The following is a 23,895-nucleotide window of genomic DNA, read 5'->3' on the forward strand; positions in this document are numbered from 1 at the left end:
CAGTCCACTGATAACTGTCGTCTCTGACCTGATTCCCGGTCCTTGGCTTCTACAGCACCTGTGTCTCCATCACCCCCTTGCCCAAACCGGACCCATCATCTCTACCATCATCATGGCTGCCCACTCCTTAGCCTTCTGCCTCCTCCTCACGTGCTCCTTGGCTGTTCGTTTCCTCAGGGGGGTCCCCATGCCTTTCCCTCTGCCCGCTTCCTATTCTTGTGGGTTTCACAACACAACACCCACAATGCTTTCCTCTCTTCTGAGCCCCCAGACCCGTGAATCGAGTTGTCTACTGGACATCTGTATTTGCCCACAAAGCATAACACGCTAGTCTCAAAATGAACATGGTCTAGGCAATGACATTTATCGCCCCGTTGCCCAAATCAGAAAGCCGGAAGTCACGTGAGGTTTCTGTCTCCCTTACCTTGCTGCGGCCCCTGCCACCATGCAATCGCCACTCAGTTCCAGTGTGGCTGACAACAGGCTTTGGGTCTTTAGCCTAGAAAGTCACTTACTGACCATGAGTACAGAATTTTGCCTCTCGGTGCTTCCTTTAGAATCCCAATGACATTTGAGAATTGTTGAAAGCACGGAGGTTATATGTAAAGAGATTGGCACGGTGGCTGGTCCTCGATAAAACCCTTTCCCTTCTGGCACTGCCCTTCACTTCTGGACACCCGCAAGAGCTCCTGGCCAGTCCCCTGACTCTCAGCCTTCAGTCCAGTGCTTCTCTAAATGTGGTCTCTGGACCAGTATCTCCCGGGGAACTTGATGGCAATGCACCTTCTGATGCGCACCGACTGAATCTGAAACTGGAGGCGGAACACAGCAATCTGCTTCAAGGAGCCTTCCAGGTGATTCTGATGCATGTCAAAATCTGAGAAGCATTGCTCAATCCCACCTTCCAAGCTCTGCGTGGCTGCCTCTCTCACCATCCACGCCTTCACCCTTGACTCCAGCACAGAAACCTATCTGCTCAGCCGCTCAGGCTCCCAGGAAGTCCCTTCTGTGCTACACACTGCCTCCCCCCGCCGTCCTCCAAGTCCCCTTGGCAAGCCACCCGCGTGGGCCCAACCTGCATTCCCCCGGCTGACTGACTCAACTCTCTGGCTACCATTCAGGCCTCTCCTCCTTGGGAAAGGCTCAGTGGGCCCTCGTGTTTTTACACCTTCTAGCACCTACGCCTATTTATTAGTGTGTTCCCTGATAAACTACGAGTTCCTGAGCATGCAGCCCAGGCCATACCCTCCCCAACATCTGGCACATTGAGTACTCGTTGAATGAATGAATGCTCATTACCAGACCTTTTCCATATTTTTTAACACTTCACCCTCACCCTGCATTTCAGTTTCTTGAATCAGGGCTGACACTTCACCCAAGGAAAATGTATGCCCAGGTCTGCAGGAGCCTATGAATTTGCCGGTCTCCTAAAACTTTGAGGCTGGAATTTAGAGAGTATTCAGGAGCCACTCATGGAATCAGGATGTGAAGAAGTTTGGTGGGAGACCATGGCAAGTGATGATAAAAGGCAAAGAGATGTACAAACAGAGGCACCAAGGTGGACACAGGTCCTTGGACGTGCCTGGGTCCCAGAGCTTTTGAATCCCTGTCTTGGGCCTCAAACGAGCTCATAAAACACCCCCCCCCCCCGCCCCACTGCAACCCCCTACTAGGTTGTCACCTCCTATTAGATAGCTGGTTACTTAGTACCCCTTCACAGAAGTCACAATTCTGTCATTCACTTATGCAATCATTAATATCCATTTTCCCCTGCTAACCTGTAAGTTCTATGAGGTCCAGGAGCCTGTCTTTTCTGTTCTCCCCGTCATGTTCAGCTCAGCACCTTCAGAAGAGAAGTTGGCACTTTAGCACAGTGGCCAATACTCCCTATTTAAGGAGAAAGGCGGGCTCCACTTCGAGATGGCATCATAGGAAGATCCTGAACTCACCTCCTTCCATGGACACACCAAATCTATGGCTGCATATGGAACAGCTTCCTCTGGGAAAAAACCTACAAAGAAGCAGAGTGATGCCTACACATCAGGCAAACAAGAAAAACCCAACACTGAAGCACGTAGGAGAGGTGGAAACACAACCTTTCCAGAAACCCCAACCCTGGCATGACTGCCACAACTGGACGGACCTCAAAACCTGGAGCTTTTTACTACCCCTGGGGAGCAAAGGTTTCGTCCTCCACAGTGGGCACTCTACCTTCACCTGAGGGACAAGCCCCTAAAACATTTAGCTTTGGAAACCAATGGGGTTTACGTCCGTCATGCCCATAATGGTATAGCAAACTGAAAACAGCTGTAAAAAAAAAAAAAAAAAAAAAAAAAAAGTTTATGAGAGCAGAGAGAGAGAATCCTAAGCAGGTTCCACGCTGTCGGTGCAAGAGCCAGATGTGGGGCTCGAACCCACAAACCGTGAGATCATGACCTGAGCCAGAATCAAGAGTCAGACGCTCAACCAACTGAGCCACCCAGGTGCCCCTGAACAAGCGCATTTACAAAGCTTGTGCACAGTCTTACTTGGCCCGGGGAGCAGCATAGAAGCAGCCAGTTGAGAGGAACCCAGACTTTATGTGAAAGAGGTTTGTTTGCTGATCTTAAGGCATCAACTGAGGGGCAAGCTTCTAATGAAGCATACAGTCAAGGCCCTGCGGTCCTTCTTTCCGGAGCCCACAGAAGGTGGGCACTATCTTCTTGCTTTCCCTCTGCCACACTCCACGGTGCCAGTATCTCCTGGAGAGGAGCTTGCACATGGGTCTGGTGCCCCAGCTTTCATGGCTTCCCCCCCAGGAGATGCTCCTGGATTGCCTAGTCCTAGGTGAGCAGCAGGGCTTGCATTCCCGGATCCTAGGGGACTAGAACAATTCAGGGGCTTGTTCTTGGCTGTTTATCACCTCCAGGGCACTGCACAGACGGCAGACTGAGAGACGCACCAAGTATTTTTGTGAGAGACCTATCTGCTTGTCCAAGAGCCTCAGCCCCAAGAGCAGGCTTCTGGTTTGGTACACAGCCGAGATGCACTCTGGGGATGGAGGCCACTGGACGCCATCTTTGCACTGTCCTTCTGCCTCGCTCCAGATCGCCAGCATCTCCCAGAAAGGAACTCGGACTCTCGTCTGACACCCTAATTTCTGCGACTACTACCCAGAGGGCACCTCCAGATTTCCCGGGTTTGGCGTCTGGTGGGACTTGAGCTGGCAGCCCCACAGAACTATATATAGAGAGAGAACTATATATATAACTATATATAACTATAACTATATATAACTATATATATATATATAGTTATATATATGTATATACACATATATATATATAATGGTCATGGTCATAATGGTCAGGACTATATAGTCATTCTCTACAAGGTACTGCCTAAGGGTCTGGTTTCCAATCAGCCTGAGTTTAGGTGCTGATTGAACTCCTCCCCTTTGGGACACTGACAGATGTTGGTACACCCTCAACTACTGAGGGCCACTGAAAACAATGCTTGGACAATCACAAAGGTTTGCGACAACCAAAAGCTAAGGCAGGGTTGAACTATAAGTTTCATTTCCTACATGAGGCTGCTCCTTAAAGATGGGGAGAGGGAGTTGTTTTATCTAATGCATAGAAACCAACACAGGGAGTCAAGGAAAATGAAGAAAATGGAATATGTTCCAAATGAAAGAACAAAACCTTGAAGAAGTGCTTAACTGATGAAGTTTTGGGGTAATGGGGGTTCATGGGGTCCAGAGCCAACGGGCAAGAAAGAATTCTTGAAGACCTCTTTGGTGCAAAGAGGTGATTTTATTAAACATGGGGACAGGACCCATGGGCAGGAAGAGCTGCACTAGGGTCGTGACAGGTAACTCATAATATACCCTCAGGTTGGGAGGGGATCAGGGTCTCTATGTAAATAAGTCTCTATGGAATTTTGGAGGCAAGGTTTCCAGGATCTTGAGGGGCTAGCTGTTGCTAGGGAAATGCCGTTTATTACCACTTAATAAAACCTCAGTCATGAGACCCTTTAGATGTATATCAGGGGGCCATAAGCTTGGAGTATGATTGACAGCCTAGATCTTAGGGCAGTTGAGATAAAGGAAGTAGACTTACAGGATCCTTGAGGTTGGGACAATGTTAAGCTAAGATTCTCTTTTGTCCCCAGCAAAGTGTCATCTTGAGGTAGCTGAGCTCCTAGAGGAAAGGTCACTCTGCAGTTCTCAAGGACGTGTCAATGGGCTGTAGGCAGGAAGGGAATTTAATTTTTCATTTTTGCCTTAGTTTCCCACGTGGCAGGCACTTAAACCCCTTTCCTTTGTTCTTGGGTAGCCAGGAATGTCCGAGGATATCACACATATCCCACCTGGAGCTGGGGGTGGGAATGGGTACCAGCCTGTATTTCGCCCTCAGCTTGCCCCATGCTCCCTCACCATTAATGAACCAGAGATATGTGATTTATTTGATAGAGTTCAAAATCGTCATAAAGATGCTCACCAAACTCAGGAAAAGCATGGATGAACCCAGTGAGAACTTCAAAAAAGAGAAAATATAAGAAAGTAGCAAATATAAAAATAGAAATCTCACTGGTAAAAGGTAGATATATCCTACAATTTCGATTAAAGTTGTAAAGATGGTGGATCACCCACTAAAGCTGGCGTGAAGGTTAACTGTTGACTACAACAGTTAACAGATGCACAAGATAAACAGATGTAGAATAGGACATTAAAAACATAAAACGTGGGGGTGGGGAGCACAGTAAAAATGTGGAGCCTTAGAATGCATTCAAACTTAAGTTATAAATTTATACTGTTATAAATTATCAGTTGTTATGTGCCAGCCTCATGATAACCACAAGGCAAAACCTTATGGTAGATACACCAAAGATAAAGAAATCTAAGCATACCACTGAAGAAAGTCATCCAATCACAAAAGAAAACAGTGAAAACGAAACCTGCCAGAAAACAAATAACAAAACAAAATGGCAGTAACTATATACCTATCAATCATTACTTTAAATGTAAATGGATTAGCTTCTCCAACTGAAAGACAGTGGCTCAAACAATTAAAAAAAAAAAAAAAAAAGACCCACCTATTGCTGCCTACAATAGACTCTCTTCAAATATAAGGATGCACACAGGCTGAAAATGAAAGGATGGGGAGAGATATTCGATACTCCATACAAATGGAAACCAAAAGAAAGCTGGTGTGGCTATACTCATACCAGACAAATAGACTTTAAAACAAATGCTGTAGGAAGAGACAAAGAAAGGCAGTATATGATGATAAGGGGTCAATCCGACAAGATGATAGAAGAGTTGTAGGTATTTATGCACTCAATGTAGAAGCACCTAAATATATAAAGCAAACAGTAACAGACCTAAAGGGAGACACAGACAGCAATATAACAATACTAGGGGAATTCAATACTGCACTTTCGTCAATGGATAGATCGTCCAGATAGAATATCAATAAGGAAACATCAGCCTTATATGATACATTAGATGCCTATTAAATTCATCTGGTCTAGAGACTATCCCATCCAAAAGCAGCAGAACTAATATTCTTCAAGTACACATGAAACATTCTCCAGGACAGATCATACATTAGGCCCCAAAACAAGTCCTAATAAAGACTGAAATATAATCAAGCATCTTTTCTGACCAAAATGGTACAAAACTAGAAATCAACTCTAAGAAGAAAGCTGGAAAATGCACAAATATGTGGAGATAAAACAGCATGCTACTGAAAACCACTAAACAGTCAAAAAAAAAAAAAAAAAAAGAAAAGAAAAAAGAAATCCGAAGAAATCAAAATGTACCTTGCATTTATCATGATGAGCACTGAGTAATGTATAGAATTGTTGAATCACTAGGGGCGCCTGGGTGGCTCAGTCTGTTAAGCCACTGAGACTTCGGCTCAGGCATGGATCTCAAGATTCATCAGTTCGAGCCCCATATTGGGCTCTGTGCTGACAGCTCAGAGCCTGGAGCCTGCTTCAGATTCTGTGTCTCCTTCTCTCTCTGCTCGTCCCCCACTTACACTATGTCTCTCAGAAATAAACATTAAAAAAAATTTTTTTAAATAATTTTTCCATCACTATATTGTATATCTGAAACTAATATAACACTGTATGTCAACTATATTGGAATTAAAATTAAAAACTTAATACAAATGAAAAAAAGTACCTCGAGACAAATGAAAATGGAAATACAACATACCAAAACTTATGGGATATAGCATAGCAGTAAATGCCTTCCTCAAGAAACAAAACATCTCCAACAACCTAACTTTATGCCTCAAGGGACAAAATGCAAAGATAGTAGAAGGAAGGAAATGACAAAGATCAGACCAGAAATAAATGAAATAGAGACCAAAAAGATAATAGAAAAGATCAATGAAACCAAGGGCTGGTTCCTTGAAAAGATGAACAAAATGGACAAAACTTTACCTATACTCACCAAGAAGAGAGAGAGAAAGGGAGGTCTCAAAACCAGAAATGAAAGAAGGGATATTACAACTGATGCCACAGAAATAGATGAGATCGTAAGAGAATACCATGAACAATTATATGCCAATAAATTTGACAATGTAGAAGAAATGGATAAATTCCTAGAAACATACAAACTATTTTTTTTAATGTTTTATTTATTTTTGAGACAGAGAGAGACAGAGCATGAACAGGGGAGGGGCAGAGAGAGAGGGAGACACAGAATCGGAAGCAGGCTCCAGGCTCCGAGCCATCAGCCCAGAGCCCGACGCGGGGCTCGAACTCACGGACCACAAGATAGTGACCCGAACTGAAGTCGGACGCTTAACCGACTGAGCCACCCAGGTGCCCCAAAACATACAAACTATTAAGATTGAATCATGAAAAAACAGAAAATGTGCACAGACCAATTACTAGTAAGGAGATTGAATCAGTAATAAAAAATCTCTCAAAAAACAAAGTCCAGGACCAGATGGTTTCACTGTGAACTCTACCAAACATTTAAAGAAGAATTAATGTTAATCCTTCTCAAAATTTTCCAAAAAAATAGAAAAGGAGGGAATACTTCCAAATATATCTATGAGGCCAGCAATATCCTGATACCTAAACTAGACACGGAGTCCACAAAAAAGGAAATTTACAGGTCAATATTCCTGATAAACATAGATGCAAAAATCCTCAACAAAATACTAGCAAACAATAAATTAAAATACATTACATACATTAAATACAATACATTACATTAAATCCATTAAAGGATCATACATCATGATCAAATAGGATTTAGATGCAGAAAAGCATTTGACAAAATTCAAATAAATGGATAAAACCATTTTTTATGGTTTTACCCATTTATGATTTAAAAAAAAAATAACTCTCAACAAAGTGGGTACAGAGAGAAGATACCTCAGCATAATAAAGGCCAAATATGACAAACTCAAACATCACACTCAGTGGTGAAAAGCTGGAAGTTTTTCCTCTCGGGTCAGGAGCAAAACAAGGATCCCCACTCTCACCAATTTTTTTTAAGTTTGTTTATTTATTTTGAGAGTGAGAAAGAGTGTGCGAGTGGGGCGGGGCAGAGAGAGGGAGAGGGAGAATCCCAAGAGCGGGCCCCACGTCCAGCATGGAGTCTGATGCAGAGCTAGATCCCACAACTCTGGGATCATGCCTTGAGCTGAAATTAAGAGGTGGATGCTCGACCGACTGAGCCACCCAGGCGCCCCTCACCACTTTTATTCAACGTAGTATTGGAAGTCCTGGACACAGCAATTAAGTAAGAAAAAGAAATAAGATTCGTTCCAGTCCAAGATGGTGACTCAGAAGACCCAGAAGTCATCTCCTCCACAGACACACCAAATCTATACATACTTATAGAGCAATTAATTCTTCCTGAAAAAGAACTGAGGGCTGTCTGAACAGCGTCTGCACAACAGAGAGACCACATAGAGAAAGGCAAGAGAGATGGAGACATGGTAACAAAAGCCAGCTCCCCCCCCCCACACACCCCCCAGCGCTGCGATTTGGCAGTAGGGAGGGATAACACTGAGGGACCATGAGCAGATCCATCTACTGTGGGGCACGGGAAAAAGCCATGGTTTAAACACGCAACTAGAATATAAAGAAACCAGCAAAATGGCAGAAGAGCTGCTGGAACTCTGGGTCAGAGGGACTGGCAACCACCACAGAATATGTTCCCTCTCCACCTTGATGACGTGGACAGGGGGAGGGTCCAGGTGCCTTAGCTGGCCTGCCATCTCAGTGAGACCCAGTCCCTCGCCCACACAAGCCCCAGATGTCCCACAAGGCAGTCCAGTGCAACACACACTAGGACACCCCTGGTCAGTGCTCACAGCTCCATCTGACTCACCGAGGTGACACAGACACAATGCACCGTGGAACACTCAGCCTGCGCCACTTCAGCTTAAGAGGATTTGCCAGAGCACCCCCCAACACAGAGGGCTTCAGGAAATGCTGGCTCACACCTGCCTCAGATCCAATTGCCCCATCAGGGCAGTCCTGTGTGGAGCATACCAGGACCCCCTGTCTTGCACTCGCTGAAGCTTCAGCTGTCCTGCCAGGGTGCCCTGGAACTGCCGTGGCCCGTGTCCACTTCAGCTCCAGCCATCCCACCAGGGCAACTCCAGCATGGAGTGGCCCAGAACCCTTGGCCCATGCCAGCCACAGCTCCAACCGGCCAGCCAACAAAGTCATCAGGCACACACAGTCCATACAGGGGATGGCCACACACGGGAGTGTTCCCTCAGACTTAGAAGAAGCAGTCGTTCCACCCAATTCATAGAAACAAACACAGCAAGTCAAGCAAAATGAGGAGACAGGAATATGCTCCACAAATGAAAGAACAAGACAAAACCTCAGAAAAAGAACTAATGAAATGTAGATAACCAATCTAATAGAGTTCAAATAGTCATAAAGATGCTCATCAGAGTGGAGAGAAGAGTAGATGAACTCAGTGAGAACTTTAAGAAAGAGATTTTTAAAAAATACATAAAAAAGAACCAGAGCTGAAGAGTACAATAACTGAAATGAAAAATAAACTAGAAGGAATCAACAGATTATAGGATGCAGAGGACAGACCAGCAATTTGGAAAAGAGAACGGAAAGCGCCTAAATTGAACAGCAAAAAGGAAAAAGAATTTTTTTTTTTTTTAATGAGGATAGGTTAAGGGATCCCTTGGATAACATCAAGCAAGCAAACATTCACATTATAGTGGTCCAGGAAGGAGAAGAGAGAAAGAATGGGACAGAAGACTTATTTGGAGAAATAAACAGCTGAAAGCTTCCCTAACCTGGAGAAGGAAACAGACATCCCAGTTCAGCAAGTATAGAGAGTTCCAAACAAGACGAAGTCAAGGAGGTCCATACCTTCGCACATAATAATTAAAATGCCAAAAAATGAAGAGAGAATTTTAAAAGCAGCAAGAGAAAGGGAAGTGGTTATATACAAGGGAAATGCCAGAAGTCTATCAGCTGATTTTTCATCAGAAACTTTGCAAGCCAAAAGGGAGTGGCATGGAATACGTGAAGTACTGAAAGGGGGGGGAACCCACAACCAAGAACATTCTACCTGCCAAAGTTGTCACCCAGAATTGAAGGAGAAATAAAGAATTCCCCAAATAAACATTAAATCAACTCATCACCATTAAATTGGCCCTACAAGAAATGTTAAAAGGGACTTGTTCAAATGGAAAATGTTAAAAGGGACTTGTTCAAATGTTAAAAGGGACTTGTTCAAATGGAAAAGTTCAAATGGATTAGAACTTAGAAGAAAATTAGAAAGGAAAAAATTTTAGAAGGTAGTAAAAATCAATTATATCTAAAAACTCAGTTAAACTCACAAAATAAAAAGATATAAAATATGACAATATACACATAAAATGTGGTGGGGAGAGTAAAAATAAAATTTTTTTAAATATTTTTTTATTTTTGAGAGAGAGCAAGAGTGTGTGTGTGTGTGTGTGTGTGTGTGTGTGCGCGCGCAGGGGAGAGGCAGAAAGAGAGAGCAAGAGGGAGACACAGAATCCGAAGCAGGCTCCAGGCTCTGAGCTGTCAGCACAGAGCCCAATGCCGGGCTCAAACTCATGAACCGCGAGATCATGATCTGAGCCGGAGTCAGATGCTTAACCAACTGAGCCACCTAGGTGCCCCCAAGTTCTTTTTTTTTTTTTACGTTTATTTATTTTGAGAGAGAGAGATAGACAGATTGACAGAGAACACAAGCAGGGGAGAAGCAGAGAGCAAGGGAGAGAGACAGAGAACGCTGAGCAGGCTCCAAGCTGTCAGTGCAAGGCCCAATGCAAGGCTCAATCTCACAAACCATGAAGTCATGATCCGAGCTGAAATCAAGAGTCAGACACTCAACCGACTGAGCCACCCAGGTGCCCCTAAAGTCATTCTAGAATGTGTTCTAACTTAAGTGACAACTAATATAGACGGCTATGTACTCAATATGTTCTATATGAGCCTCATGGCAATAAGAAACCAAATATCTATAATAGATACACAAAAAATAAAGAAAAAGAAAGCCAAGCAAAGGCAAGCATAACACCAAAGTCATCACTCAAAAGAAAAGTGGGCAAGAGAAGAAAGGAACAGAAAAGAACTGTCCAAAAAACCAGAAAACAATTAACAAAATGGCAGTAAGTACAACCCTATTAATTACCTTATAAGTAAGTAGTCTAAATGCTCCAATCAAAATACACAGAGTGACAGAATGGATTTAAAAAAACCCAAGAGCCATCTATATGCTGCCATAAAAACATAACGATAAAAGATCAATCCAACAAAAGGATACAGCAATTGTAAATATGTATGCATGCACCATTGGAGCACCTAAATACATAAAGCAAATATTAACAGCCATAGGGAGAAATTGACAGTAGTAGAATAATATTAGGGGACTTTATTATCCCAATTACATCAATAGATCAGTCATCCAGGCAGCAAATCAATAAGGAAACAGTGTCTTTGAATAATACATGAGACCAGATGGACTTCACAGATATATACAGAATATTCCATCATCCCAAAACAAGAGAATACATATTATTTTCAAGTGTACATGGGACATTCTTTGGGATAGATCACATGTTAGGCCACAAAACATGTCTCAATAAATTAAAGAAAAATGGAATCACATCAAGCATCCTTTCTGATCACAACAATATAAAACTGGAAATCAGTTACAAGAAAAAAACTGGAAAAAAACACAAACACATGGAGGCTAAACAACATACTACTAAACAACCAATGGGTCAGTGAAGAAATCAAGGAGGAAATAAAAAATACACGAAGACAAATGAAAATGAAAACACAATGGTCCAAAATGCCTAGGAGAAAGCAAAGGCAGCTCTGAGAGGGAAATTTATAGTGATACAAGCCTACCTCAAAAACCAAGAAAAATCCCAAAGGATTTTTATAACTGAAGGAATCTGATCTTATAACTAAAGGAATTAGAAAAAGAAGAATAAAGCCCAAGGATAGTAGAAAAAAGGAAATAATGAAGATCAGAGACAAAATAAATGAAATAGAGACTTAAGAAACCATAGAACAGATCAACGAAATCAAGAGTTGTTTCGTTAAAAAGATAAGCAAAAATAGGGGCACCTGAGTGCTCAGTCTGTTCAGTGTCTGACTTTGGCTCAAGTCATGATCTATCTTACAGTTCGTGAGTTCGAGCCCCGCATCGGGCTCTGGGCTGACAGCTCAGACAGACAGAGGGAGACACAGAATCTGAAGTGGGCTCTGGAGCCCACTTCAGATTCTGTGTCTCCCTCTGTCTGCCCCTCTGCTGCTTGCACTCTGTCTCTCACATGGTCTCAAAAATAAACATTTAAAAAGAATTCTTTTTAAAGATAAGCAAAAATGGATAAACGTTTAGCCAGACTTATCCATAAAAAAGAGAGAACCCAAATAAATAAAATCAGAAATGAAAGAGAAATAGCAACCCACACCACAGAAACACAAGGATTAAAAGAGACTACTATGGAAGATTATATGCCAACAAATTGGACAACGTAGAAAAAATGGATAAATTACTAGAAACCAGATAGCCTCCCAAAACTGAATCAGGAAGAACTATAATAACATAGATTCAAAACTGTTGAACAAAATATTAGCAAACTGCATTCAACAATACATTAAAAGGATCCATTCACCATGAACAAGTGGGATTTATTCTGGGGATACAATGATAGTTCAATTTCATAAATCAATGTAATATATAACAAATAATATGAAGGACAAAAATGACGATAATTTCATAGATGCAAAAAAAGAGCATTCAACAAAATTCAACACCTGTTCATGATAAAAAATCTCAACAAAGCAGATTCAGAGGGAACATACACCTCAACATAACAAAGGCCATTTAGGCAATGAAAAAGAATGAAATCTTGCCATTTGCAACTACGTGGATGGAACTAGAGGGTATTATGCTAAGTGAAATTAGTCAGAGAAAGACAAACATCGTATGACTTCACTCATGTGAGGAACTTAAGATACAACACAGATGAACATAAGGGAAAGGAAGCAAAAATAATACAAAAACAGGGAGGGGACAAAACAGAAGAGACTCTTAAATGTGGAGAACAAACAGAGGGTTATTGGAGGGGTGGTGGGAGGGGGGATGGGCTAAATGGGTAAGGGGCATTAAGGAACCTACTGAAATCATTGTTGCACTATATGCTAACTAACTTGGATGTAAATTTAAAAATAAACAAATAAATTTAATAAAAATTAAAAAAAAAAATAAAGGCCAAATAGGATAAACCCCCAGCTAACATCATCCTCAATGGTGAAAACCTGAAAGCTATTCCTTAAGATCAGGAATAAGAATGTCCATTCTTACCACTTTTATTCAACGTAGTGCTGGAAGTCTTGGCCATGGCAATCAGATAAGAAAAAGAAATAAAAGTCATTCAAATTGATAAGAAGTAAAACTGTCACTGTTTGAAAATGACATAATACTATACATAGAAAACCCTGAAGACTTCACCAATAAACTATTAGAATACTGAATTCAGTAAAGTTGTAGGATACAAAATTAATATACAGAAATCAATTGCATTTTTTCTACATACTAATGATGAAGTAGCAGAAAGAGAAATTAAGAAAACAATACCATTCACGATTGCACCAAAAAGAATAAAATACCCAGGGGTAAACTTAACCAAGAAAGTGAAAGACCTGTGCTCTGAAAACTATAAAACACTGGTGAAAGAAACTGAAGAGGACACAAACAAGTGGAACATATTCCATGCTCATGGATTAGAAGAATATCATTAAAATGTCCCTACTACCCAAAGCAACCTACAGATTCAATGCAATCTCTATCAAAATACCAGTAACATTTTTCACAGCACTAGAACAAATAATCCTAAAATTTCTATGGAACCACAAAAGACCCCAAATAGCCAAAGAAATCTTGAGAACAAAGCTGGAGAAAACCTACTCCAGATTTCAAGGTATACTACAAAGATGTAGTAATCAAAACAGTATGGTGCTGGCACAAAAGTAGACGTATGGATCAATGGAACAGGATAGAGAGCCCAGAAATAAAAACCATGTGTATATGGTCAATTAATCTATGACAAAGGGAGCAAAAATATACACTGAGGAAAAGACATTCTTTGCAATAAACAGTATTGGGAAAACTGGACAGCCACATGCAAAAGCATGAAACTGGACCACTTTCAGACGCCATACACAAAAATAAACTCAAAATGGGCTAAAGACCTAAATGTGAGACCTGAAACCATAAAAATTCTAACATAAATCTAGGCAGTAATCTCTTGGACATTGCCCTTAGGAACATATTTATGGATCTGTCTCCTCAGGTAAGGAGAACAAAAACAAACTATTGGGATTACGCCAAAATAAAAAGCTCTTACAACACAGCAAAAGAAATGATCAACAAAACAAAAGGCAATCTGCTGAATGGGAGAAGATATTTGAAAGGACATAGCCAACAAGGTGTTAATAACCAAAACATATAGAGAATTTATACAACTCAACACCAGAGGACAAAGAGCCCTATTAAAAAACGGGCAAAGGACCTCAACTGACACTTCTTCATTTTTCAGTTTTTATTTAAATTCCAGTTAGCTAACATACAGTGTGATAGGAGTTGCAGGTATATAATATAGTGGTTCAACACTTCCCTATACCACCCATGCTCATTGCAATCACACTCCTTAATCCCCATTGTGTATTTCACCCCTCCCTCCACCCACCTCCCCTGTGGTAACCAGTTTGTTCTCTACAGTTAATAATCTGTTGCTTGGTTTCTTGGCCTTTCTCTTTCTTTCCCCTTTGCTTGTTTGTTTCTCAAATTCCACATATTAGTGAAATCATATGGTATCGGTCTTTCTCTGACTTACGTCGCTTGGCATAACACTCTCTAGCTCCATCCGTGTTGTTGCAAATGGCAATATTTCATTCCTTTTTTTTTTTTTTGGCTGAGTAATATTCCAGTGTGTGTGTGTGTGTGTGTGTGTGTGTGTGTGTACACTTATAAAACTCAACACCCAAGACACAAATGATCCAATTAAAAAATGGGAGAAGACATGAATAGACATTTTTCCAAAGAAGACATACACATGGCCAACAGACACATCAAAAGATGCTCAACATCACTCATCATCAGGGAAATGCAAATCAAAACCACAATGAGCTATCACCTCACACCTGTCAGAATGGCTAACATCAAAAACACAAGAAGTAACAAGTCCTGACCAGGAAGTGGAGAAAAAAGGAACCCTTGTGCACTGTTGACAGAAATGCAATTTGGTGAAGCTGCCATGGAAAACAGTATGGAGGTTCCACAAAAAATCAGAAACAGAATTACCATATGATCCAGCAATTCCACTACCGGGTATTTACCCAAAGAAAATGAAAACACTAATTTGAAAATACATGTGCACCCCTATGTTTGTTGCAGAATTATTTACAATAACCAAGGTATGGAAGCAACCTGATTCTCCATTGATAGATGAATGGATAAAGAAGATGGGTGTGCATATACATGTACACGCACACGCGCACGCACGATGGAATGTTAAAAGGAATGAAATCTTGCCATTTGTGACAACATGGATGGACCTAGAGGGCATTATGCTAAGTGGAATAAGTCAGCCAGAGAAAGACAAATACCATATGCTTCCACTCATATGGGGAGTCTAAAAAGCAAAATAAACAGACTTTTAAATACAGAGAACAAACAGGTGGTTGCCAGCAGGAGGCGGGTGATGGTGATGGGAAAAATAAGGGGAGTAAGAGGTAGAAACTTCCATGAAATAAGTTAGTCTCAGTGATGAACAGTATGGCATAGAGAATATAGTCAATGATATTCTAAAAGCATTGCAGAGTGACAGATGGGGACTACACTTTTCATGGTAAGTACGGACTCATTTATGGAACTGTCAAAATGATCTATCACACACCTGAAACTAACATAAGATTGTTATACTTTAATAAAAAAACAAAACAGACATATAGATCAACGGGACAGAATAGAAACCCCAGAAATAAATTCACGCATATATGGTCAGTTAATTTATGACAAAGGAGCCAAGAATATACAATGGAGACAGTCTCCTCAATGAATGGTGTTGGGAAAACTGGACTGACACAAACATAAGAATGAAACTGAACCACTATTTTAAACTGTACACAAAAAATAATTCAACATGGATTAAAGATGTGAATGTAAGACCGGAAACCATAGAACTCCTAGAAGAAAATGTAGGCAGTAAGCTCCTGGACATGGGTCTTGGAGATGACTCTGGGTTTGACACTGGGACTATATTAAACCATATGCTTCTGCACAGAAAGAAAGCCATCGGCAACATAAAAAGTTAACCTGCAAAACGGAAAAAAACATTTGCAAATTATAGATCAGATAAGGGGTTAAGATCCAAAATATATAAGGAACTCACAATTTAACAGCAAAAACAATCTGATTTAAAAATGAGCAAAGGATCTGAACGGTTTTCCAAAGAAGACGTACAATGGCCAATGGGTACAGGAAAAGGTGGTCCACATCACTCATCATCAGAGAAATGCCTATCGAAACCACAAGATAGCACCTGACACCTGTCAAGAATGCCTCTTACCCAAAAGACAAGAAATAACAAGTGTTGGCTAGGATGCAGAGTAAAGGAAACACAGGTACTGTTGGTTGGACCGCAAACTGATGCAGCCACCGCGGAAAACAGTATGGAGTTTGCCCAGAAAACAAAAACTAGGACTACCACATGACCTGGCAGTTCCACTTCCGGGTATTTATCCAGCGAAAATGAAAACACGAACTCAAAAAGCTATCTGTGCCCCCGTGTCATTGCAGCATCGTTTATAATAGCCAAAAATATGGAGACAACCTCAGTCGCCATCAATGGTTGAATGAATAAAGAGGACGTGGTGTGTGTATGACGGAATGTTCAGCCACGAAAGGAATGCGATCTTGCCATTTGTGACCCCAAGAATGGAACTTGAGGGATTATATGAAATAAGTCGGCCAGAGAAAGGCAAATACTGTATGATCTCACTTATATGTGGACTCTAATAAAACAAATAAGCAAAAAATAAAACCCAAGCAAATAGATAACAGAGAACAGACTGGTGGGTGCCTGAGGCAGGGGTTGAGGGGTGGGTGAAATGGGTGAAGGGGTTCAAAAGGTACAAATTTCCGGTTAAAAAATAAATAAGTCCTGGGGATGGAGTGTCCAGCATAGAAACTATGGCTCATAATACTGTATTGTAGGTTTGAAAGTGGCTAAGAGAGTACATTTTAAAAGTTCTCATAAGCAAAAAAAAAAAAAAAAAGTGTAACTATGTCTGGTGACAGACTTTCCTGTGGTGGTCATTTGGAAATACATGCAAACGTTGTACACCTGAAAGTAATACGTATTCCAATTATACCTCAATTAAGAAAAGTGGCAGTGAAGTCGTTTGATGCGTGGAAAAAAAAATAAAGAGAAGGGCCAAGGCGCAGAAGGACTTCTCCAGAACCTCATGTGGCTCTGGCCGGCGGTCTTTCGTCTCCTGTCCTCCTGGAGGCAGACCCGCCAAGTGCAGAGCTTCAGAAGAGGCTTTGGCAGAGTAGAGTGCCTTCAGGGCGGGCTCAGGCTTGGCCTTGGGGCTGCATGGGCCTGCAGAGATTCATGCGGTGGGTTTCATTTTCCCTCCTCCTTCCCTGCACCCGGGGTGGGGGCGGGGGGTGCTAGAGAGAAGTGGCGTCAGCAGTGGCTTGGGAAGCCTGCTTCCTCAGTGTAATAGGTAGGCGAGCTGGGCAAGGCCTTTGCTTTCTCCAAGCCCCTCTGTCTACAGAACGGAGAGGACTGTCATACCTTCCTTGCGGGGGCGCCATGAAGAGCCACCCCCGCCTATACGCACATCTCCACCAGAGCTGTGCTCCAAGGGGCCCCTGAAGATAAACCCAGGAGAGCGTACTTGCGGCTCCCACAGCACAGAAATAGCTACTTGTGCCAGGGAATGTCCTAAACCACAACCATTTATGAATGAGAAGAGTGAGGCCCCTGCCGAGTGGAGGAGCTTGCCTGAAGTCACACGGCTAGTAAGGGGCAGAAGTTGGGGGGTCGGCCTGAAACCCGAACAGCTGAGCTCAGAGGCCAGGCTCCTAAAACTCTGTACCTGGTACTCAGAAGCAAGTGCCAGGGAAGCGTTGGCATTGTGGTGGAAGGCGAGGACTGGGGCCAAGACCCCTAAGAAGGGCAGCGGTTTTATTAAAAAGCACGGGGAAGGTCAGAGCCGGTGTTTAGACATAAGATCATGGAAAGTTTCTTAGAAATCAAGCACATGCTGTTGACCAGTTACTTGAATGGATTTGCCCCCAGGGACTGCCAGGTGACTGAGCTGCAGCTTGGGTAACTGGGAAGCGTGAGGCCAGGCGGCTCTAATCCCAGGCCGTCTCTGGGGTGGCAGGGCTGAGAGCTGGAGGGTGGCGAGTCCCTTACCTCCTGCAGCCCCTAAGTGAAGGACTGCTCTCCAGCAGGCAGTGGTTCTACCACCGTCCTTCCTGGCCCTGCCTTCTCTAGGCAGCAAGGATCCCTTCCCTTCCCGCCGTCAGGACAGCCTTGGTGTAACAGGTGCGTAGGAAAGTGGAACTGTTTAAAGAAGCAGTTGAGTCATGTAAAGGATCTTTCTCGAGTAGAAATAACTGCCCCATTTAAAACTGGTTGCAAGGTTTTAAATCCTTCCCGAAAATGACAGACATCCGAGGACATGAATGCCAATAAACATTGTCCCAGAAACATAGCTTCATCCTTCACGAGGAGGCGAGGGGTGGGGGTTCGTTCTCTCCCAAAGAACAGACAGCAGAACCCTGAAAGCCAGCTAGCTCTCAGCCAGCACCCGCAGCTCTTCGTGCACACCCCAGGAGAGGAGCCCAGAGTCATCCCAGGCATCTGCTCTGGTCCCCGGATCTCTGGTGCCCTCAGGAAACTGGCATTTGCGGGCACATGGACTTTGTGCCTACAGCACTGTCTTCGCAGCCCGCTGCTTATTTCACCTAATCCTATGAAGTGGCCAGAAGTAGAAATGATTCCCACTTCACAGAGGGGAAACCGAGACTCGGAGAGATTAGGAACTTGTAAAGGGTGGTTGAGGAAAGGTTTGCGCACGGATCTGCAAGCTTGGTTTTCCCACCACAACAGGCTGCCTCCCTCCAGGGACTCAAGTGCACCCTATGTAGCCTCCGGTAGTTTTTTACATCAACATAATCATCCTAAAGTCAGCAACTCCCACACACTCACATGGCTGACACTGTGGGTCCACATGCAAGGGTGTCCATCTCCTTACAATTGTTCCAGAGTAGCAGTTAGGGGAAGGTATGGCAGCAGCTTGCCAGTTGTTCAACAAGCTGTGCCCCCCTTCCTCCCGAGTGTCCAGCATTTCCCGGTCTCCCCTGTGAGAGGCAGGCACGCGATGAGACGTGAGCTCATATACAGATCACCTTCGGGCCTGGCCCATAAGCCCTTCCGCATAAAGTTCTCATTCTCTTCCTACATCCACCTGCTGAATGAAAGAAGCGATGGGCCCTTAAAACAGTGGTTCTCATCCTTGGCTGCACACTGAAATCACCTGGGGACCCTTGCTATCTGTCTTCACGACCAGGCTGCCTCCTAGGCCAATCAGATCAGGATCTCTGGAGGTGGTACCCAGCCATCGGGATTTACTAAAGCTCTCCAGATGATTCCAATGTGGTTCTCAACACGTGTGCCCCGTCTAGCAGCATCACTTGGGGGGGCTTGTAAGGAAATGGCCATTCCCAGGCTCCCGGGCAGCTGAATCAGGGCTCTGGGGAATTTGGTTTCCAGCTCTCTAGCGGATTCTGAGGCACATGAAGCTTGAGAGCCACTGCTCAAGAGGAACGTAAGTTGCAAGATAGAAGGAGTTTGGGTTCCGAGCTGTCTGGAGGAGAGTCACATAGGAGAGCTGTATGAGGAATACCCGGCTTGGAGGAGGAGGGAGGCATAAACTTTTATTTGGTTAAGCCATTGGCTCAGTAGGTAAGTGTATGTGGCTGAAGAGAATCTGGAAGATTAGAAGGGGAGTCTAAGCAGTCGTGTGTGAGAGCGGCCCTCTACCAGCTCATTTGATTAATTTTCAGGTATTCTGCCTGCCAGCTGACTTCACCGGGGTAGCCTGAAATTGGCCAAGGTTGGAATGTTTACACCAAGGAAATTACCAAACGATGAAACCAAAGCCTGTTTTCCCAGAGCCGGTTGTTAAACACTAACCAGCACGTCATTGGGACCAAGTACCCGAGAGTGGGAAGGCAGCGTGGTGCAACGGTCCTGGACCGTAACGAACCATCAGAGGAAATGATACCACGACATGGGAGACCCCCTAGGCCCAGCCAACATTCAGGCTTCTCCTGACAACACCCTGTCTTTGTCAAGTCCTTATATTTAGAGCTTCTGGAAGCTGAAAGAGGACCAGAGTAAGCCAAGGGGGTGAATGGAACTATCTCACAGGTGAAGGCAGGGCTGTCCTGTGCATTGTACCATGGTTAGCAGCATCTTTGGCCTCTACCCATTAGAGACCATTGGTTACCCTCTCGCTCTGGACATTCCCAAATGACCCCTAGAGGGCAAAACCACCCCCAGGTGAGAACTACTGATTAAGAACCACTAGAAGGGGGGGCACCTGGGCGGCTCAGTTGGTTGAGCGTCTGACTTTAGCTCAGGTCATTATCTCACAGTTCTTGAGTTTGAGCCCTGCGTCGGGCTCTGTGCTGTCAGCACGGAGCCCCCTAGGATCCTCTGTCTCCCTCTCTCTCTCTGCACCTGCCCCGCTTGCACTCTTTCTCTCTCAAAAATAAAAGATAAACATTGGGGCGCCTGGGTGGCTCAGTCGGTTGGGCTTCCAACCTCGGCTCAGGTCATGATCTCGCGGTCTGTGAGTTCGAGCCCCGCGTCGGGCTCTGTGCTGACAGCCCGGAGCCTGGAGCCTGCTTCAAGTTCTAGTTCTCCATCTCTCTGCCCCTTCCTCTCTCATGCTCTGCCTGTCTCTCTCTCTCTCAAAAATAAGTAAACATTAAAAACATTAAAAAAAAAAAAAAAAGATAAACGTTAAAATAAAAGGAGTACTAGAAGGGAAGACACACACCGTTGGGGAGGCTGGCTCAGCCTCTAATTTCAGCCCTGCACAGTTTAGAAAAGATGTTCCTGGATTCAGTCACATGCTGGCCTCCTGCAGCTTTCTTTAGCAGGGTCTTTTCCTTTGCTTCCCTTCTCCCTGATCATGCCATTTCCTTCTCAACCGTGCCTTTGACATCAGAACCTGTACCACCACCTTCGGCTCTTGGTTTGGGAGTGCCTGCTGGGTGCTCTCAAAGCTTCCGGGGTGTTAGCATCTCCTCTCAGCCTTAGCAGATGCAATCCCTCCTTCAGGACAGTACGTACAGGTACAGTGGTTGAGAATATTGGTTCTAACGGCAGAAGGTCCGACTGGATCCTGGCTCTGCCACGCTCTAGCTGTGTGACTTTGAGCATGTTCCTTAACCTCTCCGAGCCTCCATTTCCCTGTGGACCAAATGGGGAAAGTACTGTTTCCTACCTCGCAGAGTTGCTGTGAGAATAAAGCGAGACAATGCCCCACAAGCCCTGGCCATTTTTTTCCATTAAACAAATTTTACAGCGTGCACCCAGTGTGGTGGGCTCTGTGCCTCGGGCTAGGGATGTGCTGTAAAGCAAAACACAACACACAGTCCCAGGCCCTGTAGCTCACATCTGGTGGGGAGGATGCTGTAGTGACATGTGGTGAAGTAAATGCCAGAACAGGAGAGCCCCCCATGGCGCAGAAACCCACAGGAAGAGCCTAACAAAGCCCGAGGGGTTAGGAGGAGGCTCCTTGAGAAAATAAAGGTGGGCACTGAGCAGATCCCATTGGCCCTACAAATGCTGTGTCCTTACCCACCCCAGGCTCCCCGGGAGGGAGGCAGGCATCCTGAGTCTTCTGGCCCTTTCTGATGGAACAGTAAGGGTTTTCTCTACGTTCTTTTCCCTTTTATTCGCCATAACCAGCTTCCATTCCATTCTTCTGCCTTGCAGGTACCGTTTTAATGTGCGTCTTTTTATTTCAGTGTGCTCCTGCAACCCAGGCATTGCTTAGTGAGTTGTTTTAAGCTTTTGTTAGGAAAAATCTCTAATGTACACCAAAGGAGAGATGGTATTCACAAAGCTCCGTGCAGCCATGACCAGGCTTGAACAATTACCAACATTTGCCAATTTTGTTTCCTCTGTTCTCTCTTCCCATGTTCACTTTTTTTCTTTCAGGAGCATTTTAACACAAATTCCAGACGTCGTATCATTTCACCCAGAAATACTACAGTACGTCTCTAACAACAACAACAATAAATGACCTTTAAAAAATTCATAACCAAGTAGATTCTTTTTTTTAATTTTTTTAATCTTTATTTATTTTTGAGAGAGAGAGAGAGAGAGAGACAGAGAGACAGAGTGCAAGCAGGGGAGGAACAGAGACAGAAGGAGACACAGAACCCGAAGCAGGCTCCAGGCTCCGATCTGTCGGCACAGAGCCCGACACGGGGCTCGAACTCACAAACTGCGAGATCATGACCTGAGCCAAAGTTGGACGCTTAACCGACTGAGCCACCCAGGTGCCCCTAGATTCTTTTTTTTTAAACACTTTGTTTTTAAGATCCATCCAGGTTGTCCTGGGTACTCCTAAGCCATCGCTTGGAAGTGCTACAGAGTGCCTTGTTGGTATACCCACATTTGACCTCTTCTTTCTCTCAGTGATGGGCAGCAGAGTTGTGACAACTCCCCTCCACCACAAACAAAGCTTCAGGTAACGTGGTCACACGTGTCCCCAGTGGCCTTTGTGAGAACTTCCCTGGGAGGAGACGTGCTGGTCCCATATTTGATGCATGTACATCATTTGACAGGAAGATCAGACTGCCTTCCAGGATGGCTGCACCCGTCCATACTCCCACGGGCTGTGTGTTTGGGTTGCCAACAGCTCGATATCCAGCTTTCCAACTTTCAATCTAATGGTTGTATAACCTCATTTAAATACATATTTCTTTGGTGATTAATGACTGGGTGTTTTGTCACATGTTTGTTAGCTTTTAGGGTTAACTGTTCTATGAAAATTGTGTTATCTTTTTTGCCTATTCTTCTGTTGGGGTTGCCCTCTTTTTCCTGACTCGCAGGAATTTCCTGTGTATTCTTGCCATCAGTCACGTGTCCCTGTCAGACGCCGAAAGCATCTTCTCCCATTCTGCCTTCTGGTCCACGGTCAGAATCCTCTTTCTGATCAGAGAGGCCCCCTCCCTCCTGGCTTCAGCTCCAGGGGGACATCCTGCTCAGTCTCATCTATTTGAGGGAGTCCTACCCCCTCGCCAGGGACGGGTCTAAGACAAGAGTCGTGACTGATTCTCCATCGATGTAGAGAAGGCAGCCGGAGGCTTCTAGGAAGGATTTCCTCCCTCTTCAGAGACACAAGCACAGCCCATTTCTCCTGTCCGTGGATGTTCTCTGGATGCGACATGGAGCGTCCGGGGCCACTGTGCGATCACCCTGAGGCTAAACCCACCACTAAGGCTTGGCATCCTTGGGAGCATGATGGAGCCTATATCAACGGCCCTGGGGCCTGCTCCATCTCCAAACTTCCTTTTATGTGACATAATAAAGACCCTTCTTGTCTAAACTAGATTGAGCAAGGGTTTCTGATGCCACAGTAAGAGGGAAATGGACAGATACCACCTCTGAGCTAGAGGCTTTCCTTTTTAATTTTTTTTTTTTACTACGATCACCATTAAAAATTAATTTAGTACACATGAACGGAAGCAACACGTACCTTTATCGTGTCTGACGTGCTTGAATAGCCTACTTTCTTCTGTTTTTTAAATGCTGGGTGTGTTCCACTAAATTGATTACACAAGCTACTAATGGTCGTGACCCACAGTCTGAAAAGCCTTGCTCTAGGTCTCAGACCTCTAAACTAAAGCCTGAAAGAAAAAATAGCTTTAGTCAAGCAAAACAAGGGGCAGGGAGGCCTTCCTCTACGGGGCACAGGGCCAATCAGATACCTCCCTCCCCCCAAAATGACCACAGAGTGAGCCCTTGATAAGCCCTTGCCGATTGGCTGGACCCTCCCACAGCTCTCCTCCCCCAGCAATGCCTTTCTGGGGCCATATTCAGTGAGTAGAGGAGGCTAGAGCTCTTATCTCACCTCCGCCTGGCCCTCCCGATGCTGTGGGCCCCGAAGCCTGCTAATTACCAGGGCCCTGCTCTGGCAGCTATGCCCAGCTCTAAATTCAATATCCAGTGGCCCACAGGGTAAGGGCTCACCTTGATAAACCCCCAAGACAAAGCAGGGAGACAGACAGGGCTTGTTCTCAACAAAGCCCTC

The 23,895-nt window shown here is 44.1% G+C and overlaps 1 long non-coding RNA gene across 1 annotated transcript; it reads right to left on the reverse strand.

The window, feature by feature from the left end:
- Positions 1 to 1,567: 1,567 nt before the first annotated feature.
- Positions 1,568 to 23,573, reverse strand: LOC122241220. The gene is made up of 3 exons (XR_006221250.1): positions 23,341 to 23,573; positions 1,950 to 2,011; positions 1,568 to 1,843 (listed from the first exon to the last, which is right to left on the reverse strand). It is a non-coding gene; the product is annotated as an uncharacterized LOC122241220 (long non-coding RNA).
- Between the last annotated feature and the right edge of the window lie 322 nt (positions 23,574 to 23,895).

This window comes from Panthera tigris, chromosome C1 (genome assembly GCF_018350195.1).
Source record: "Panthera tigris isolate Pti1 chromosome C1, P.tigris_Pti1_mat1.1, whole genome shotgun sequence".
Classification (NCBI taxonomy): domain Eukaryota; kingdom Metazoa; phylum Chordata; class Mammalia; order Carnivora; family Felidae; genus Panthera; species Panthera tigris.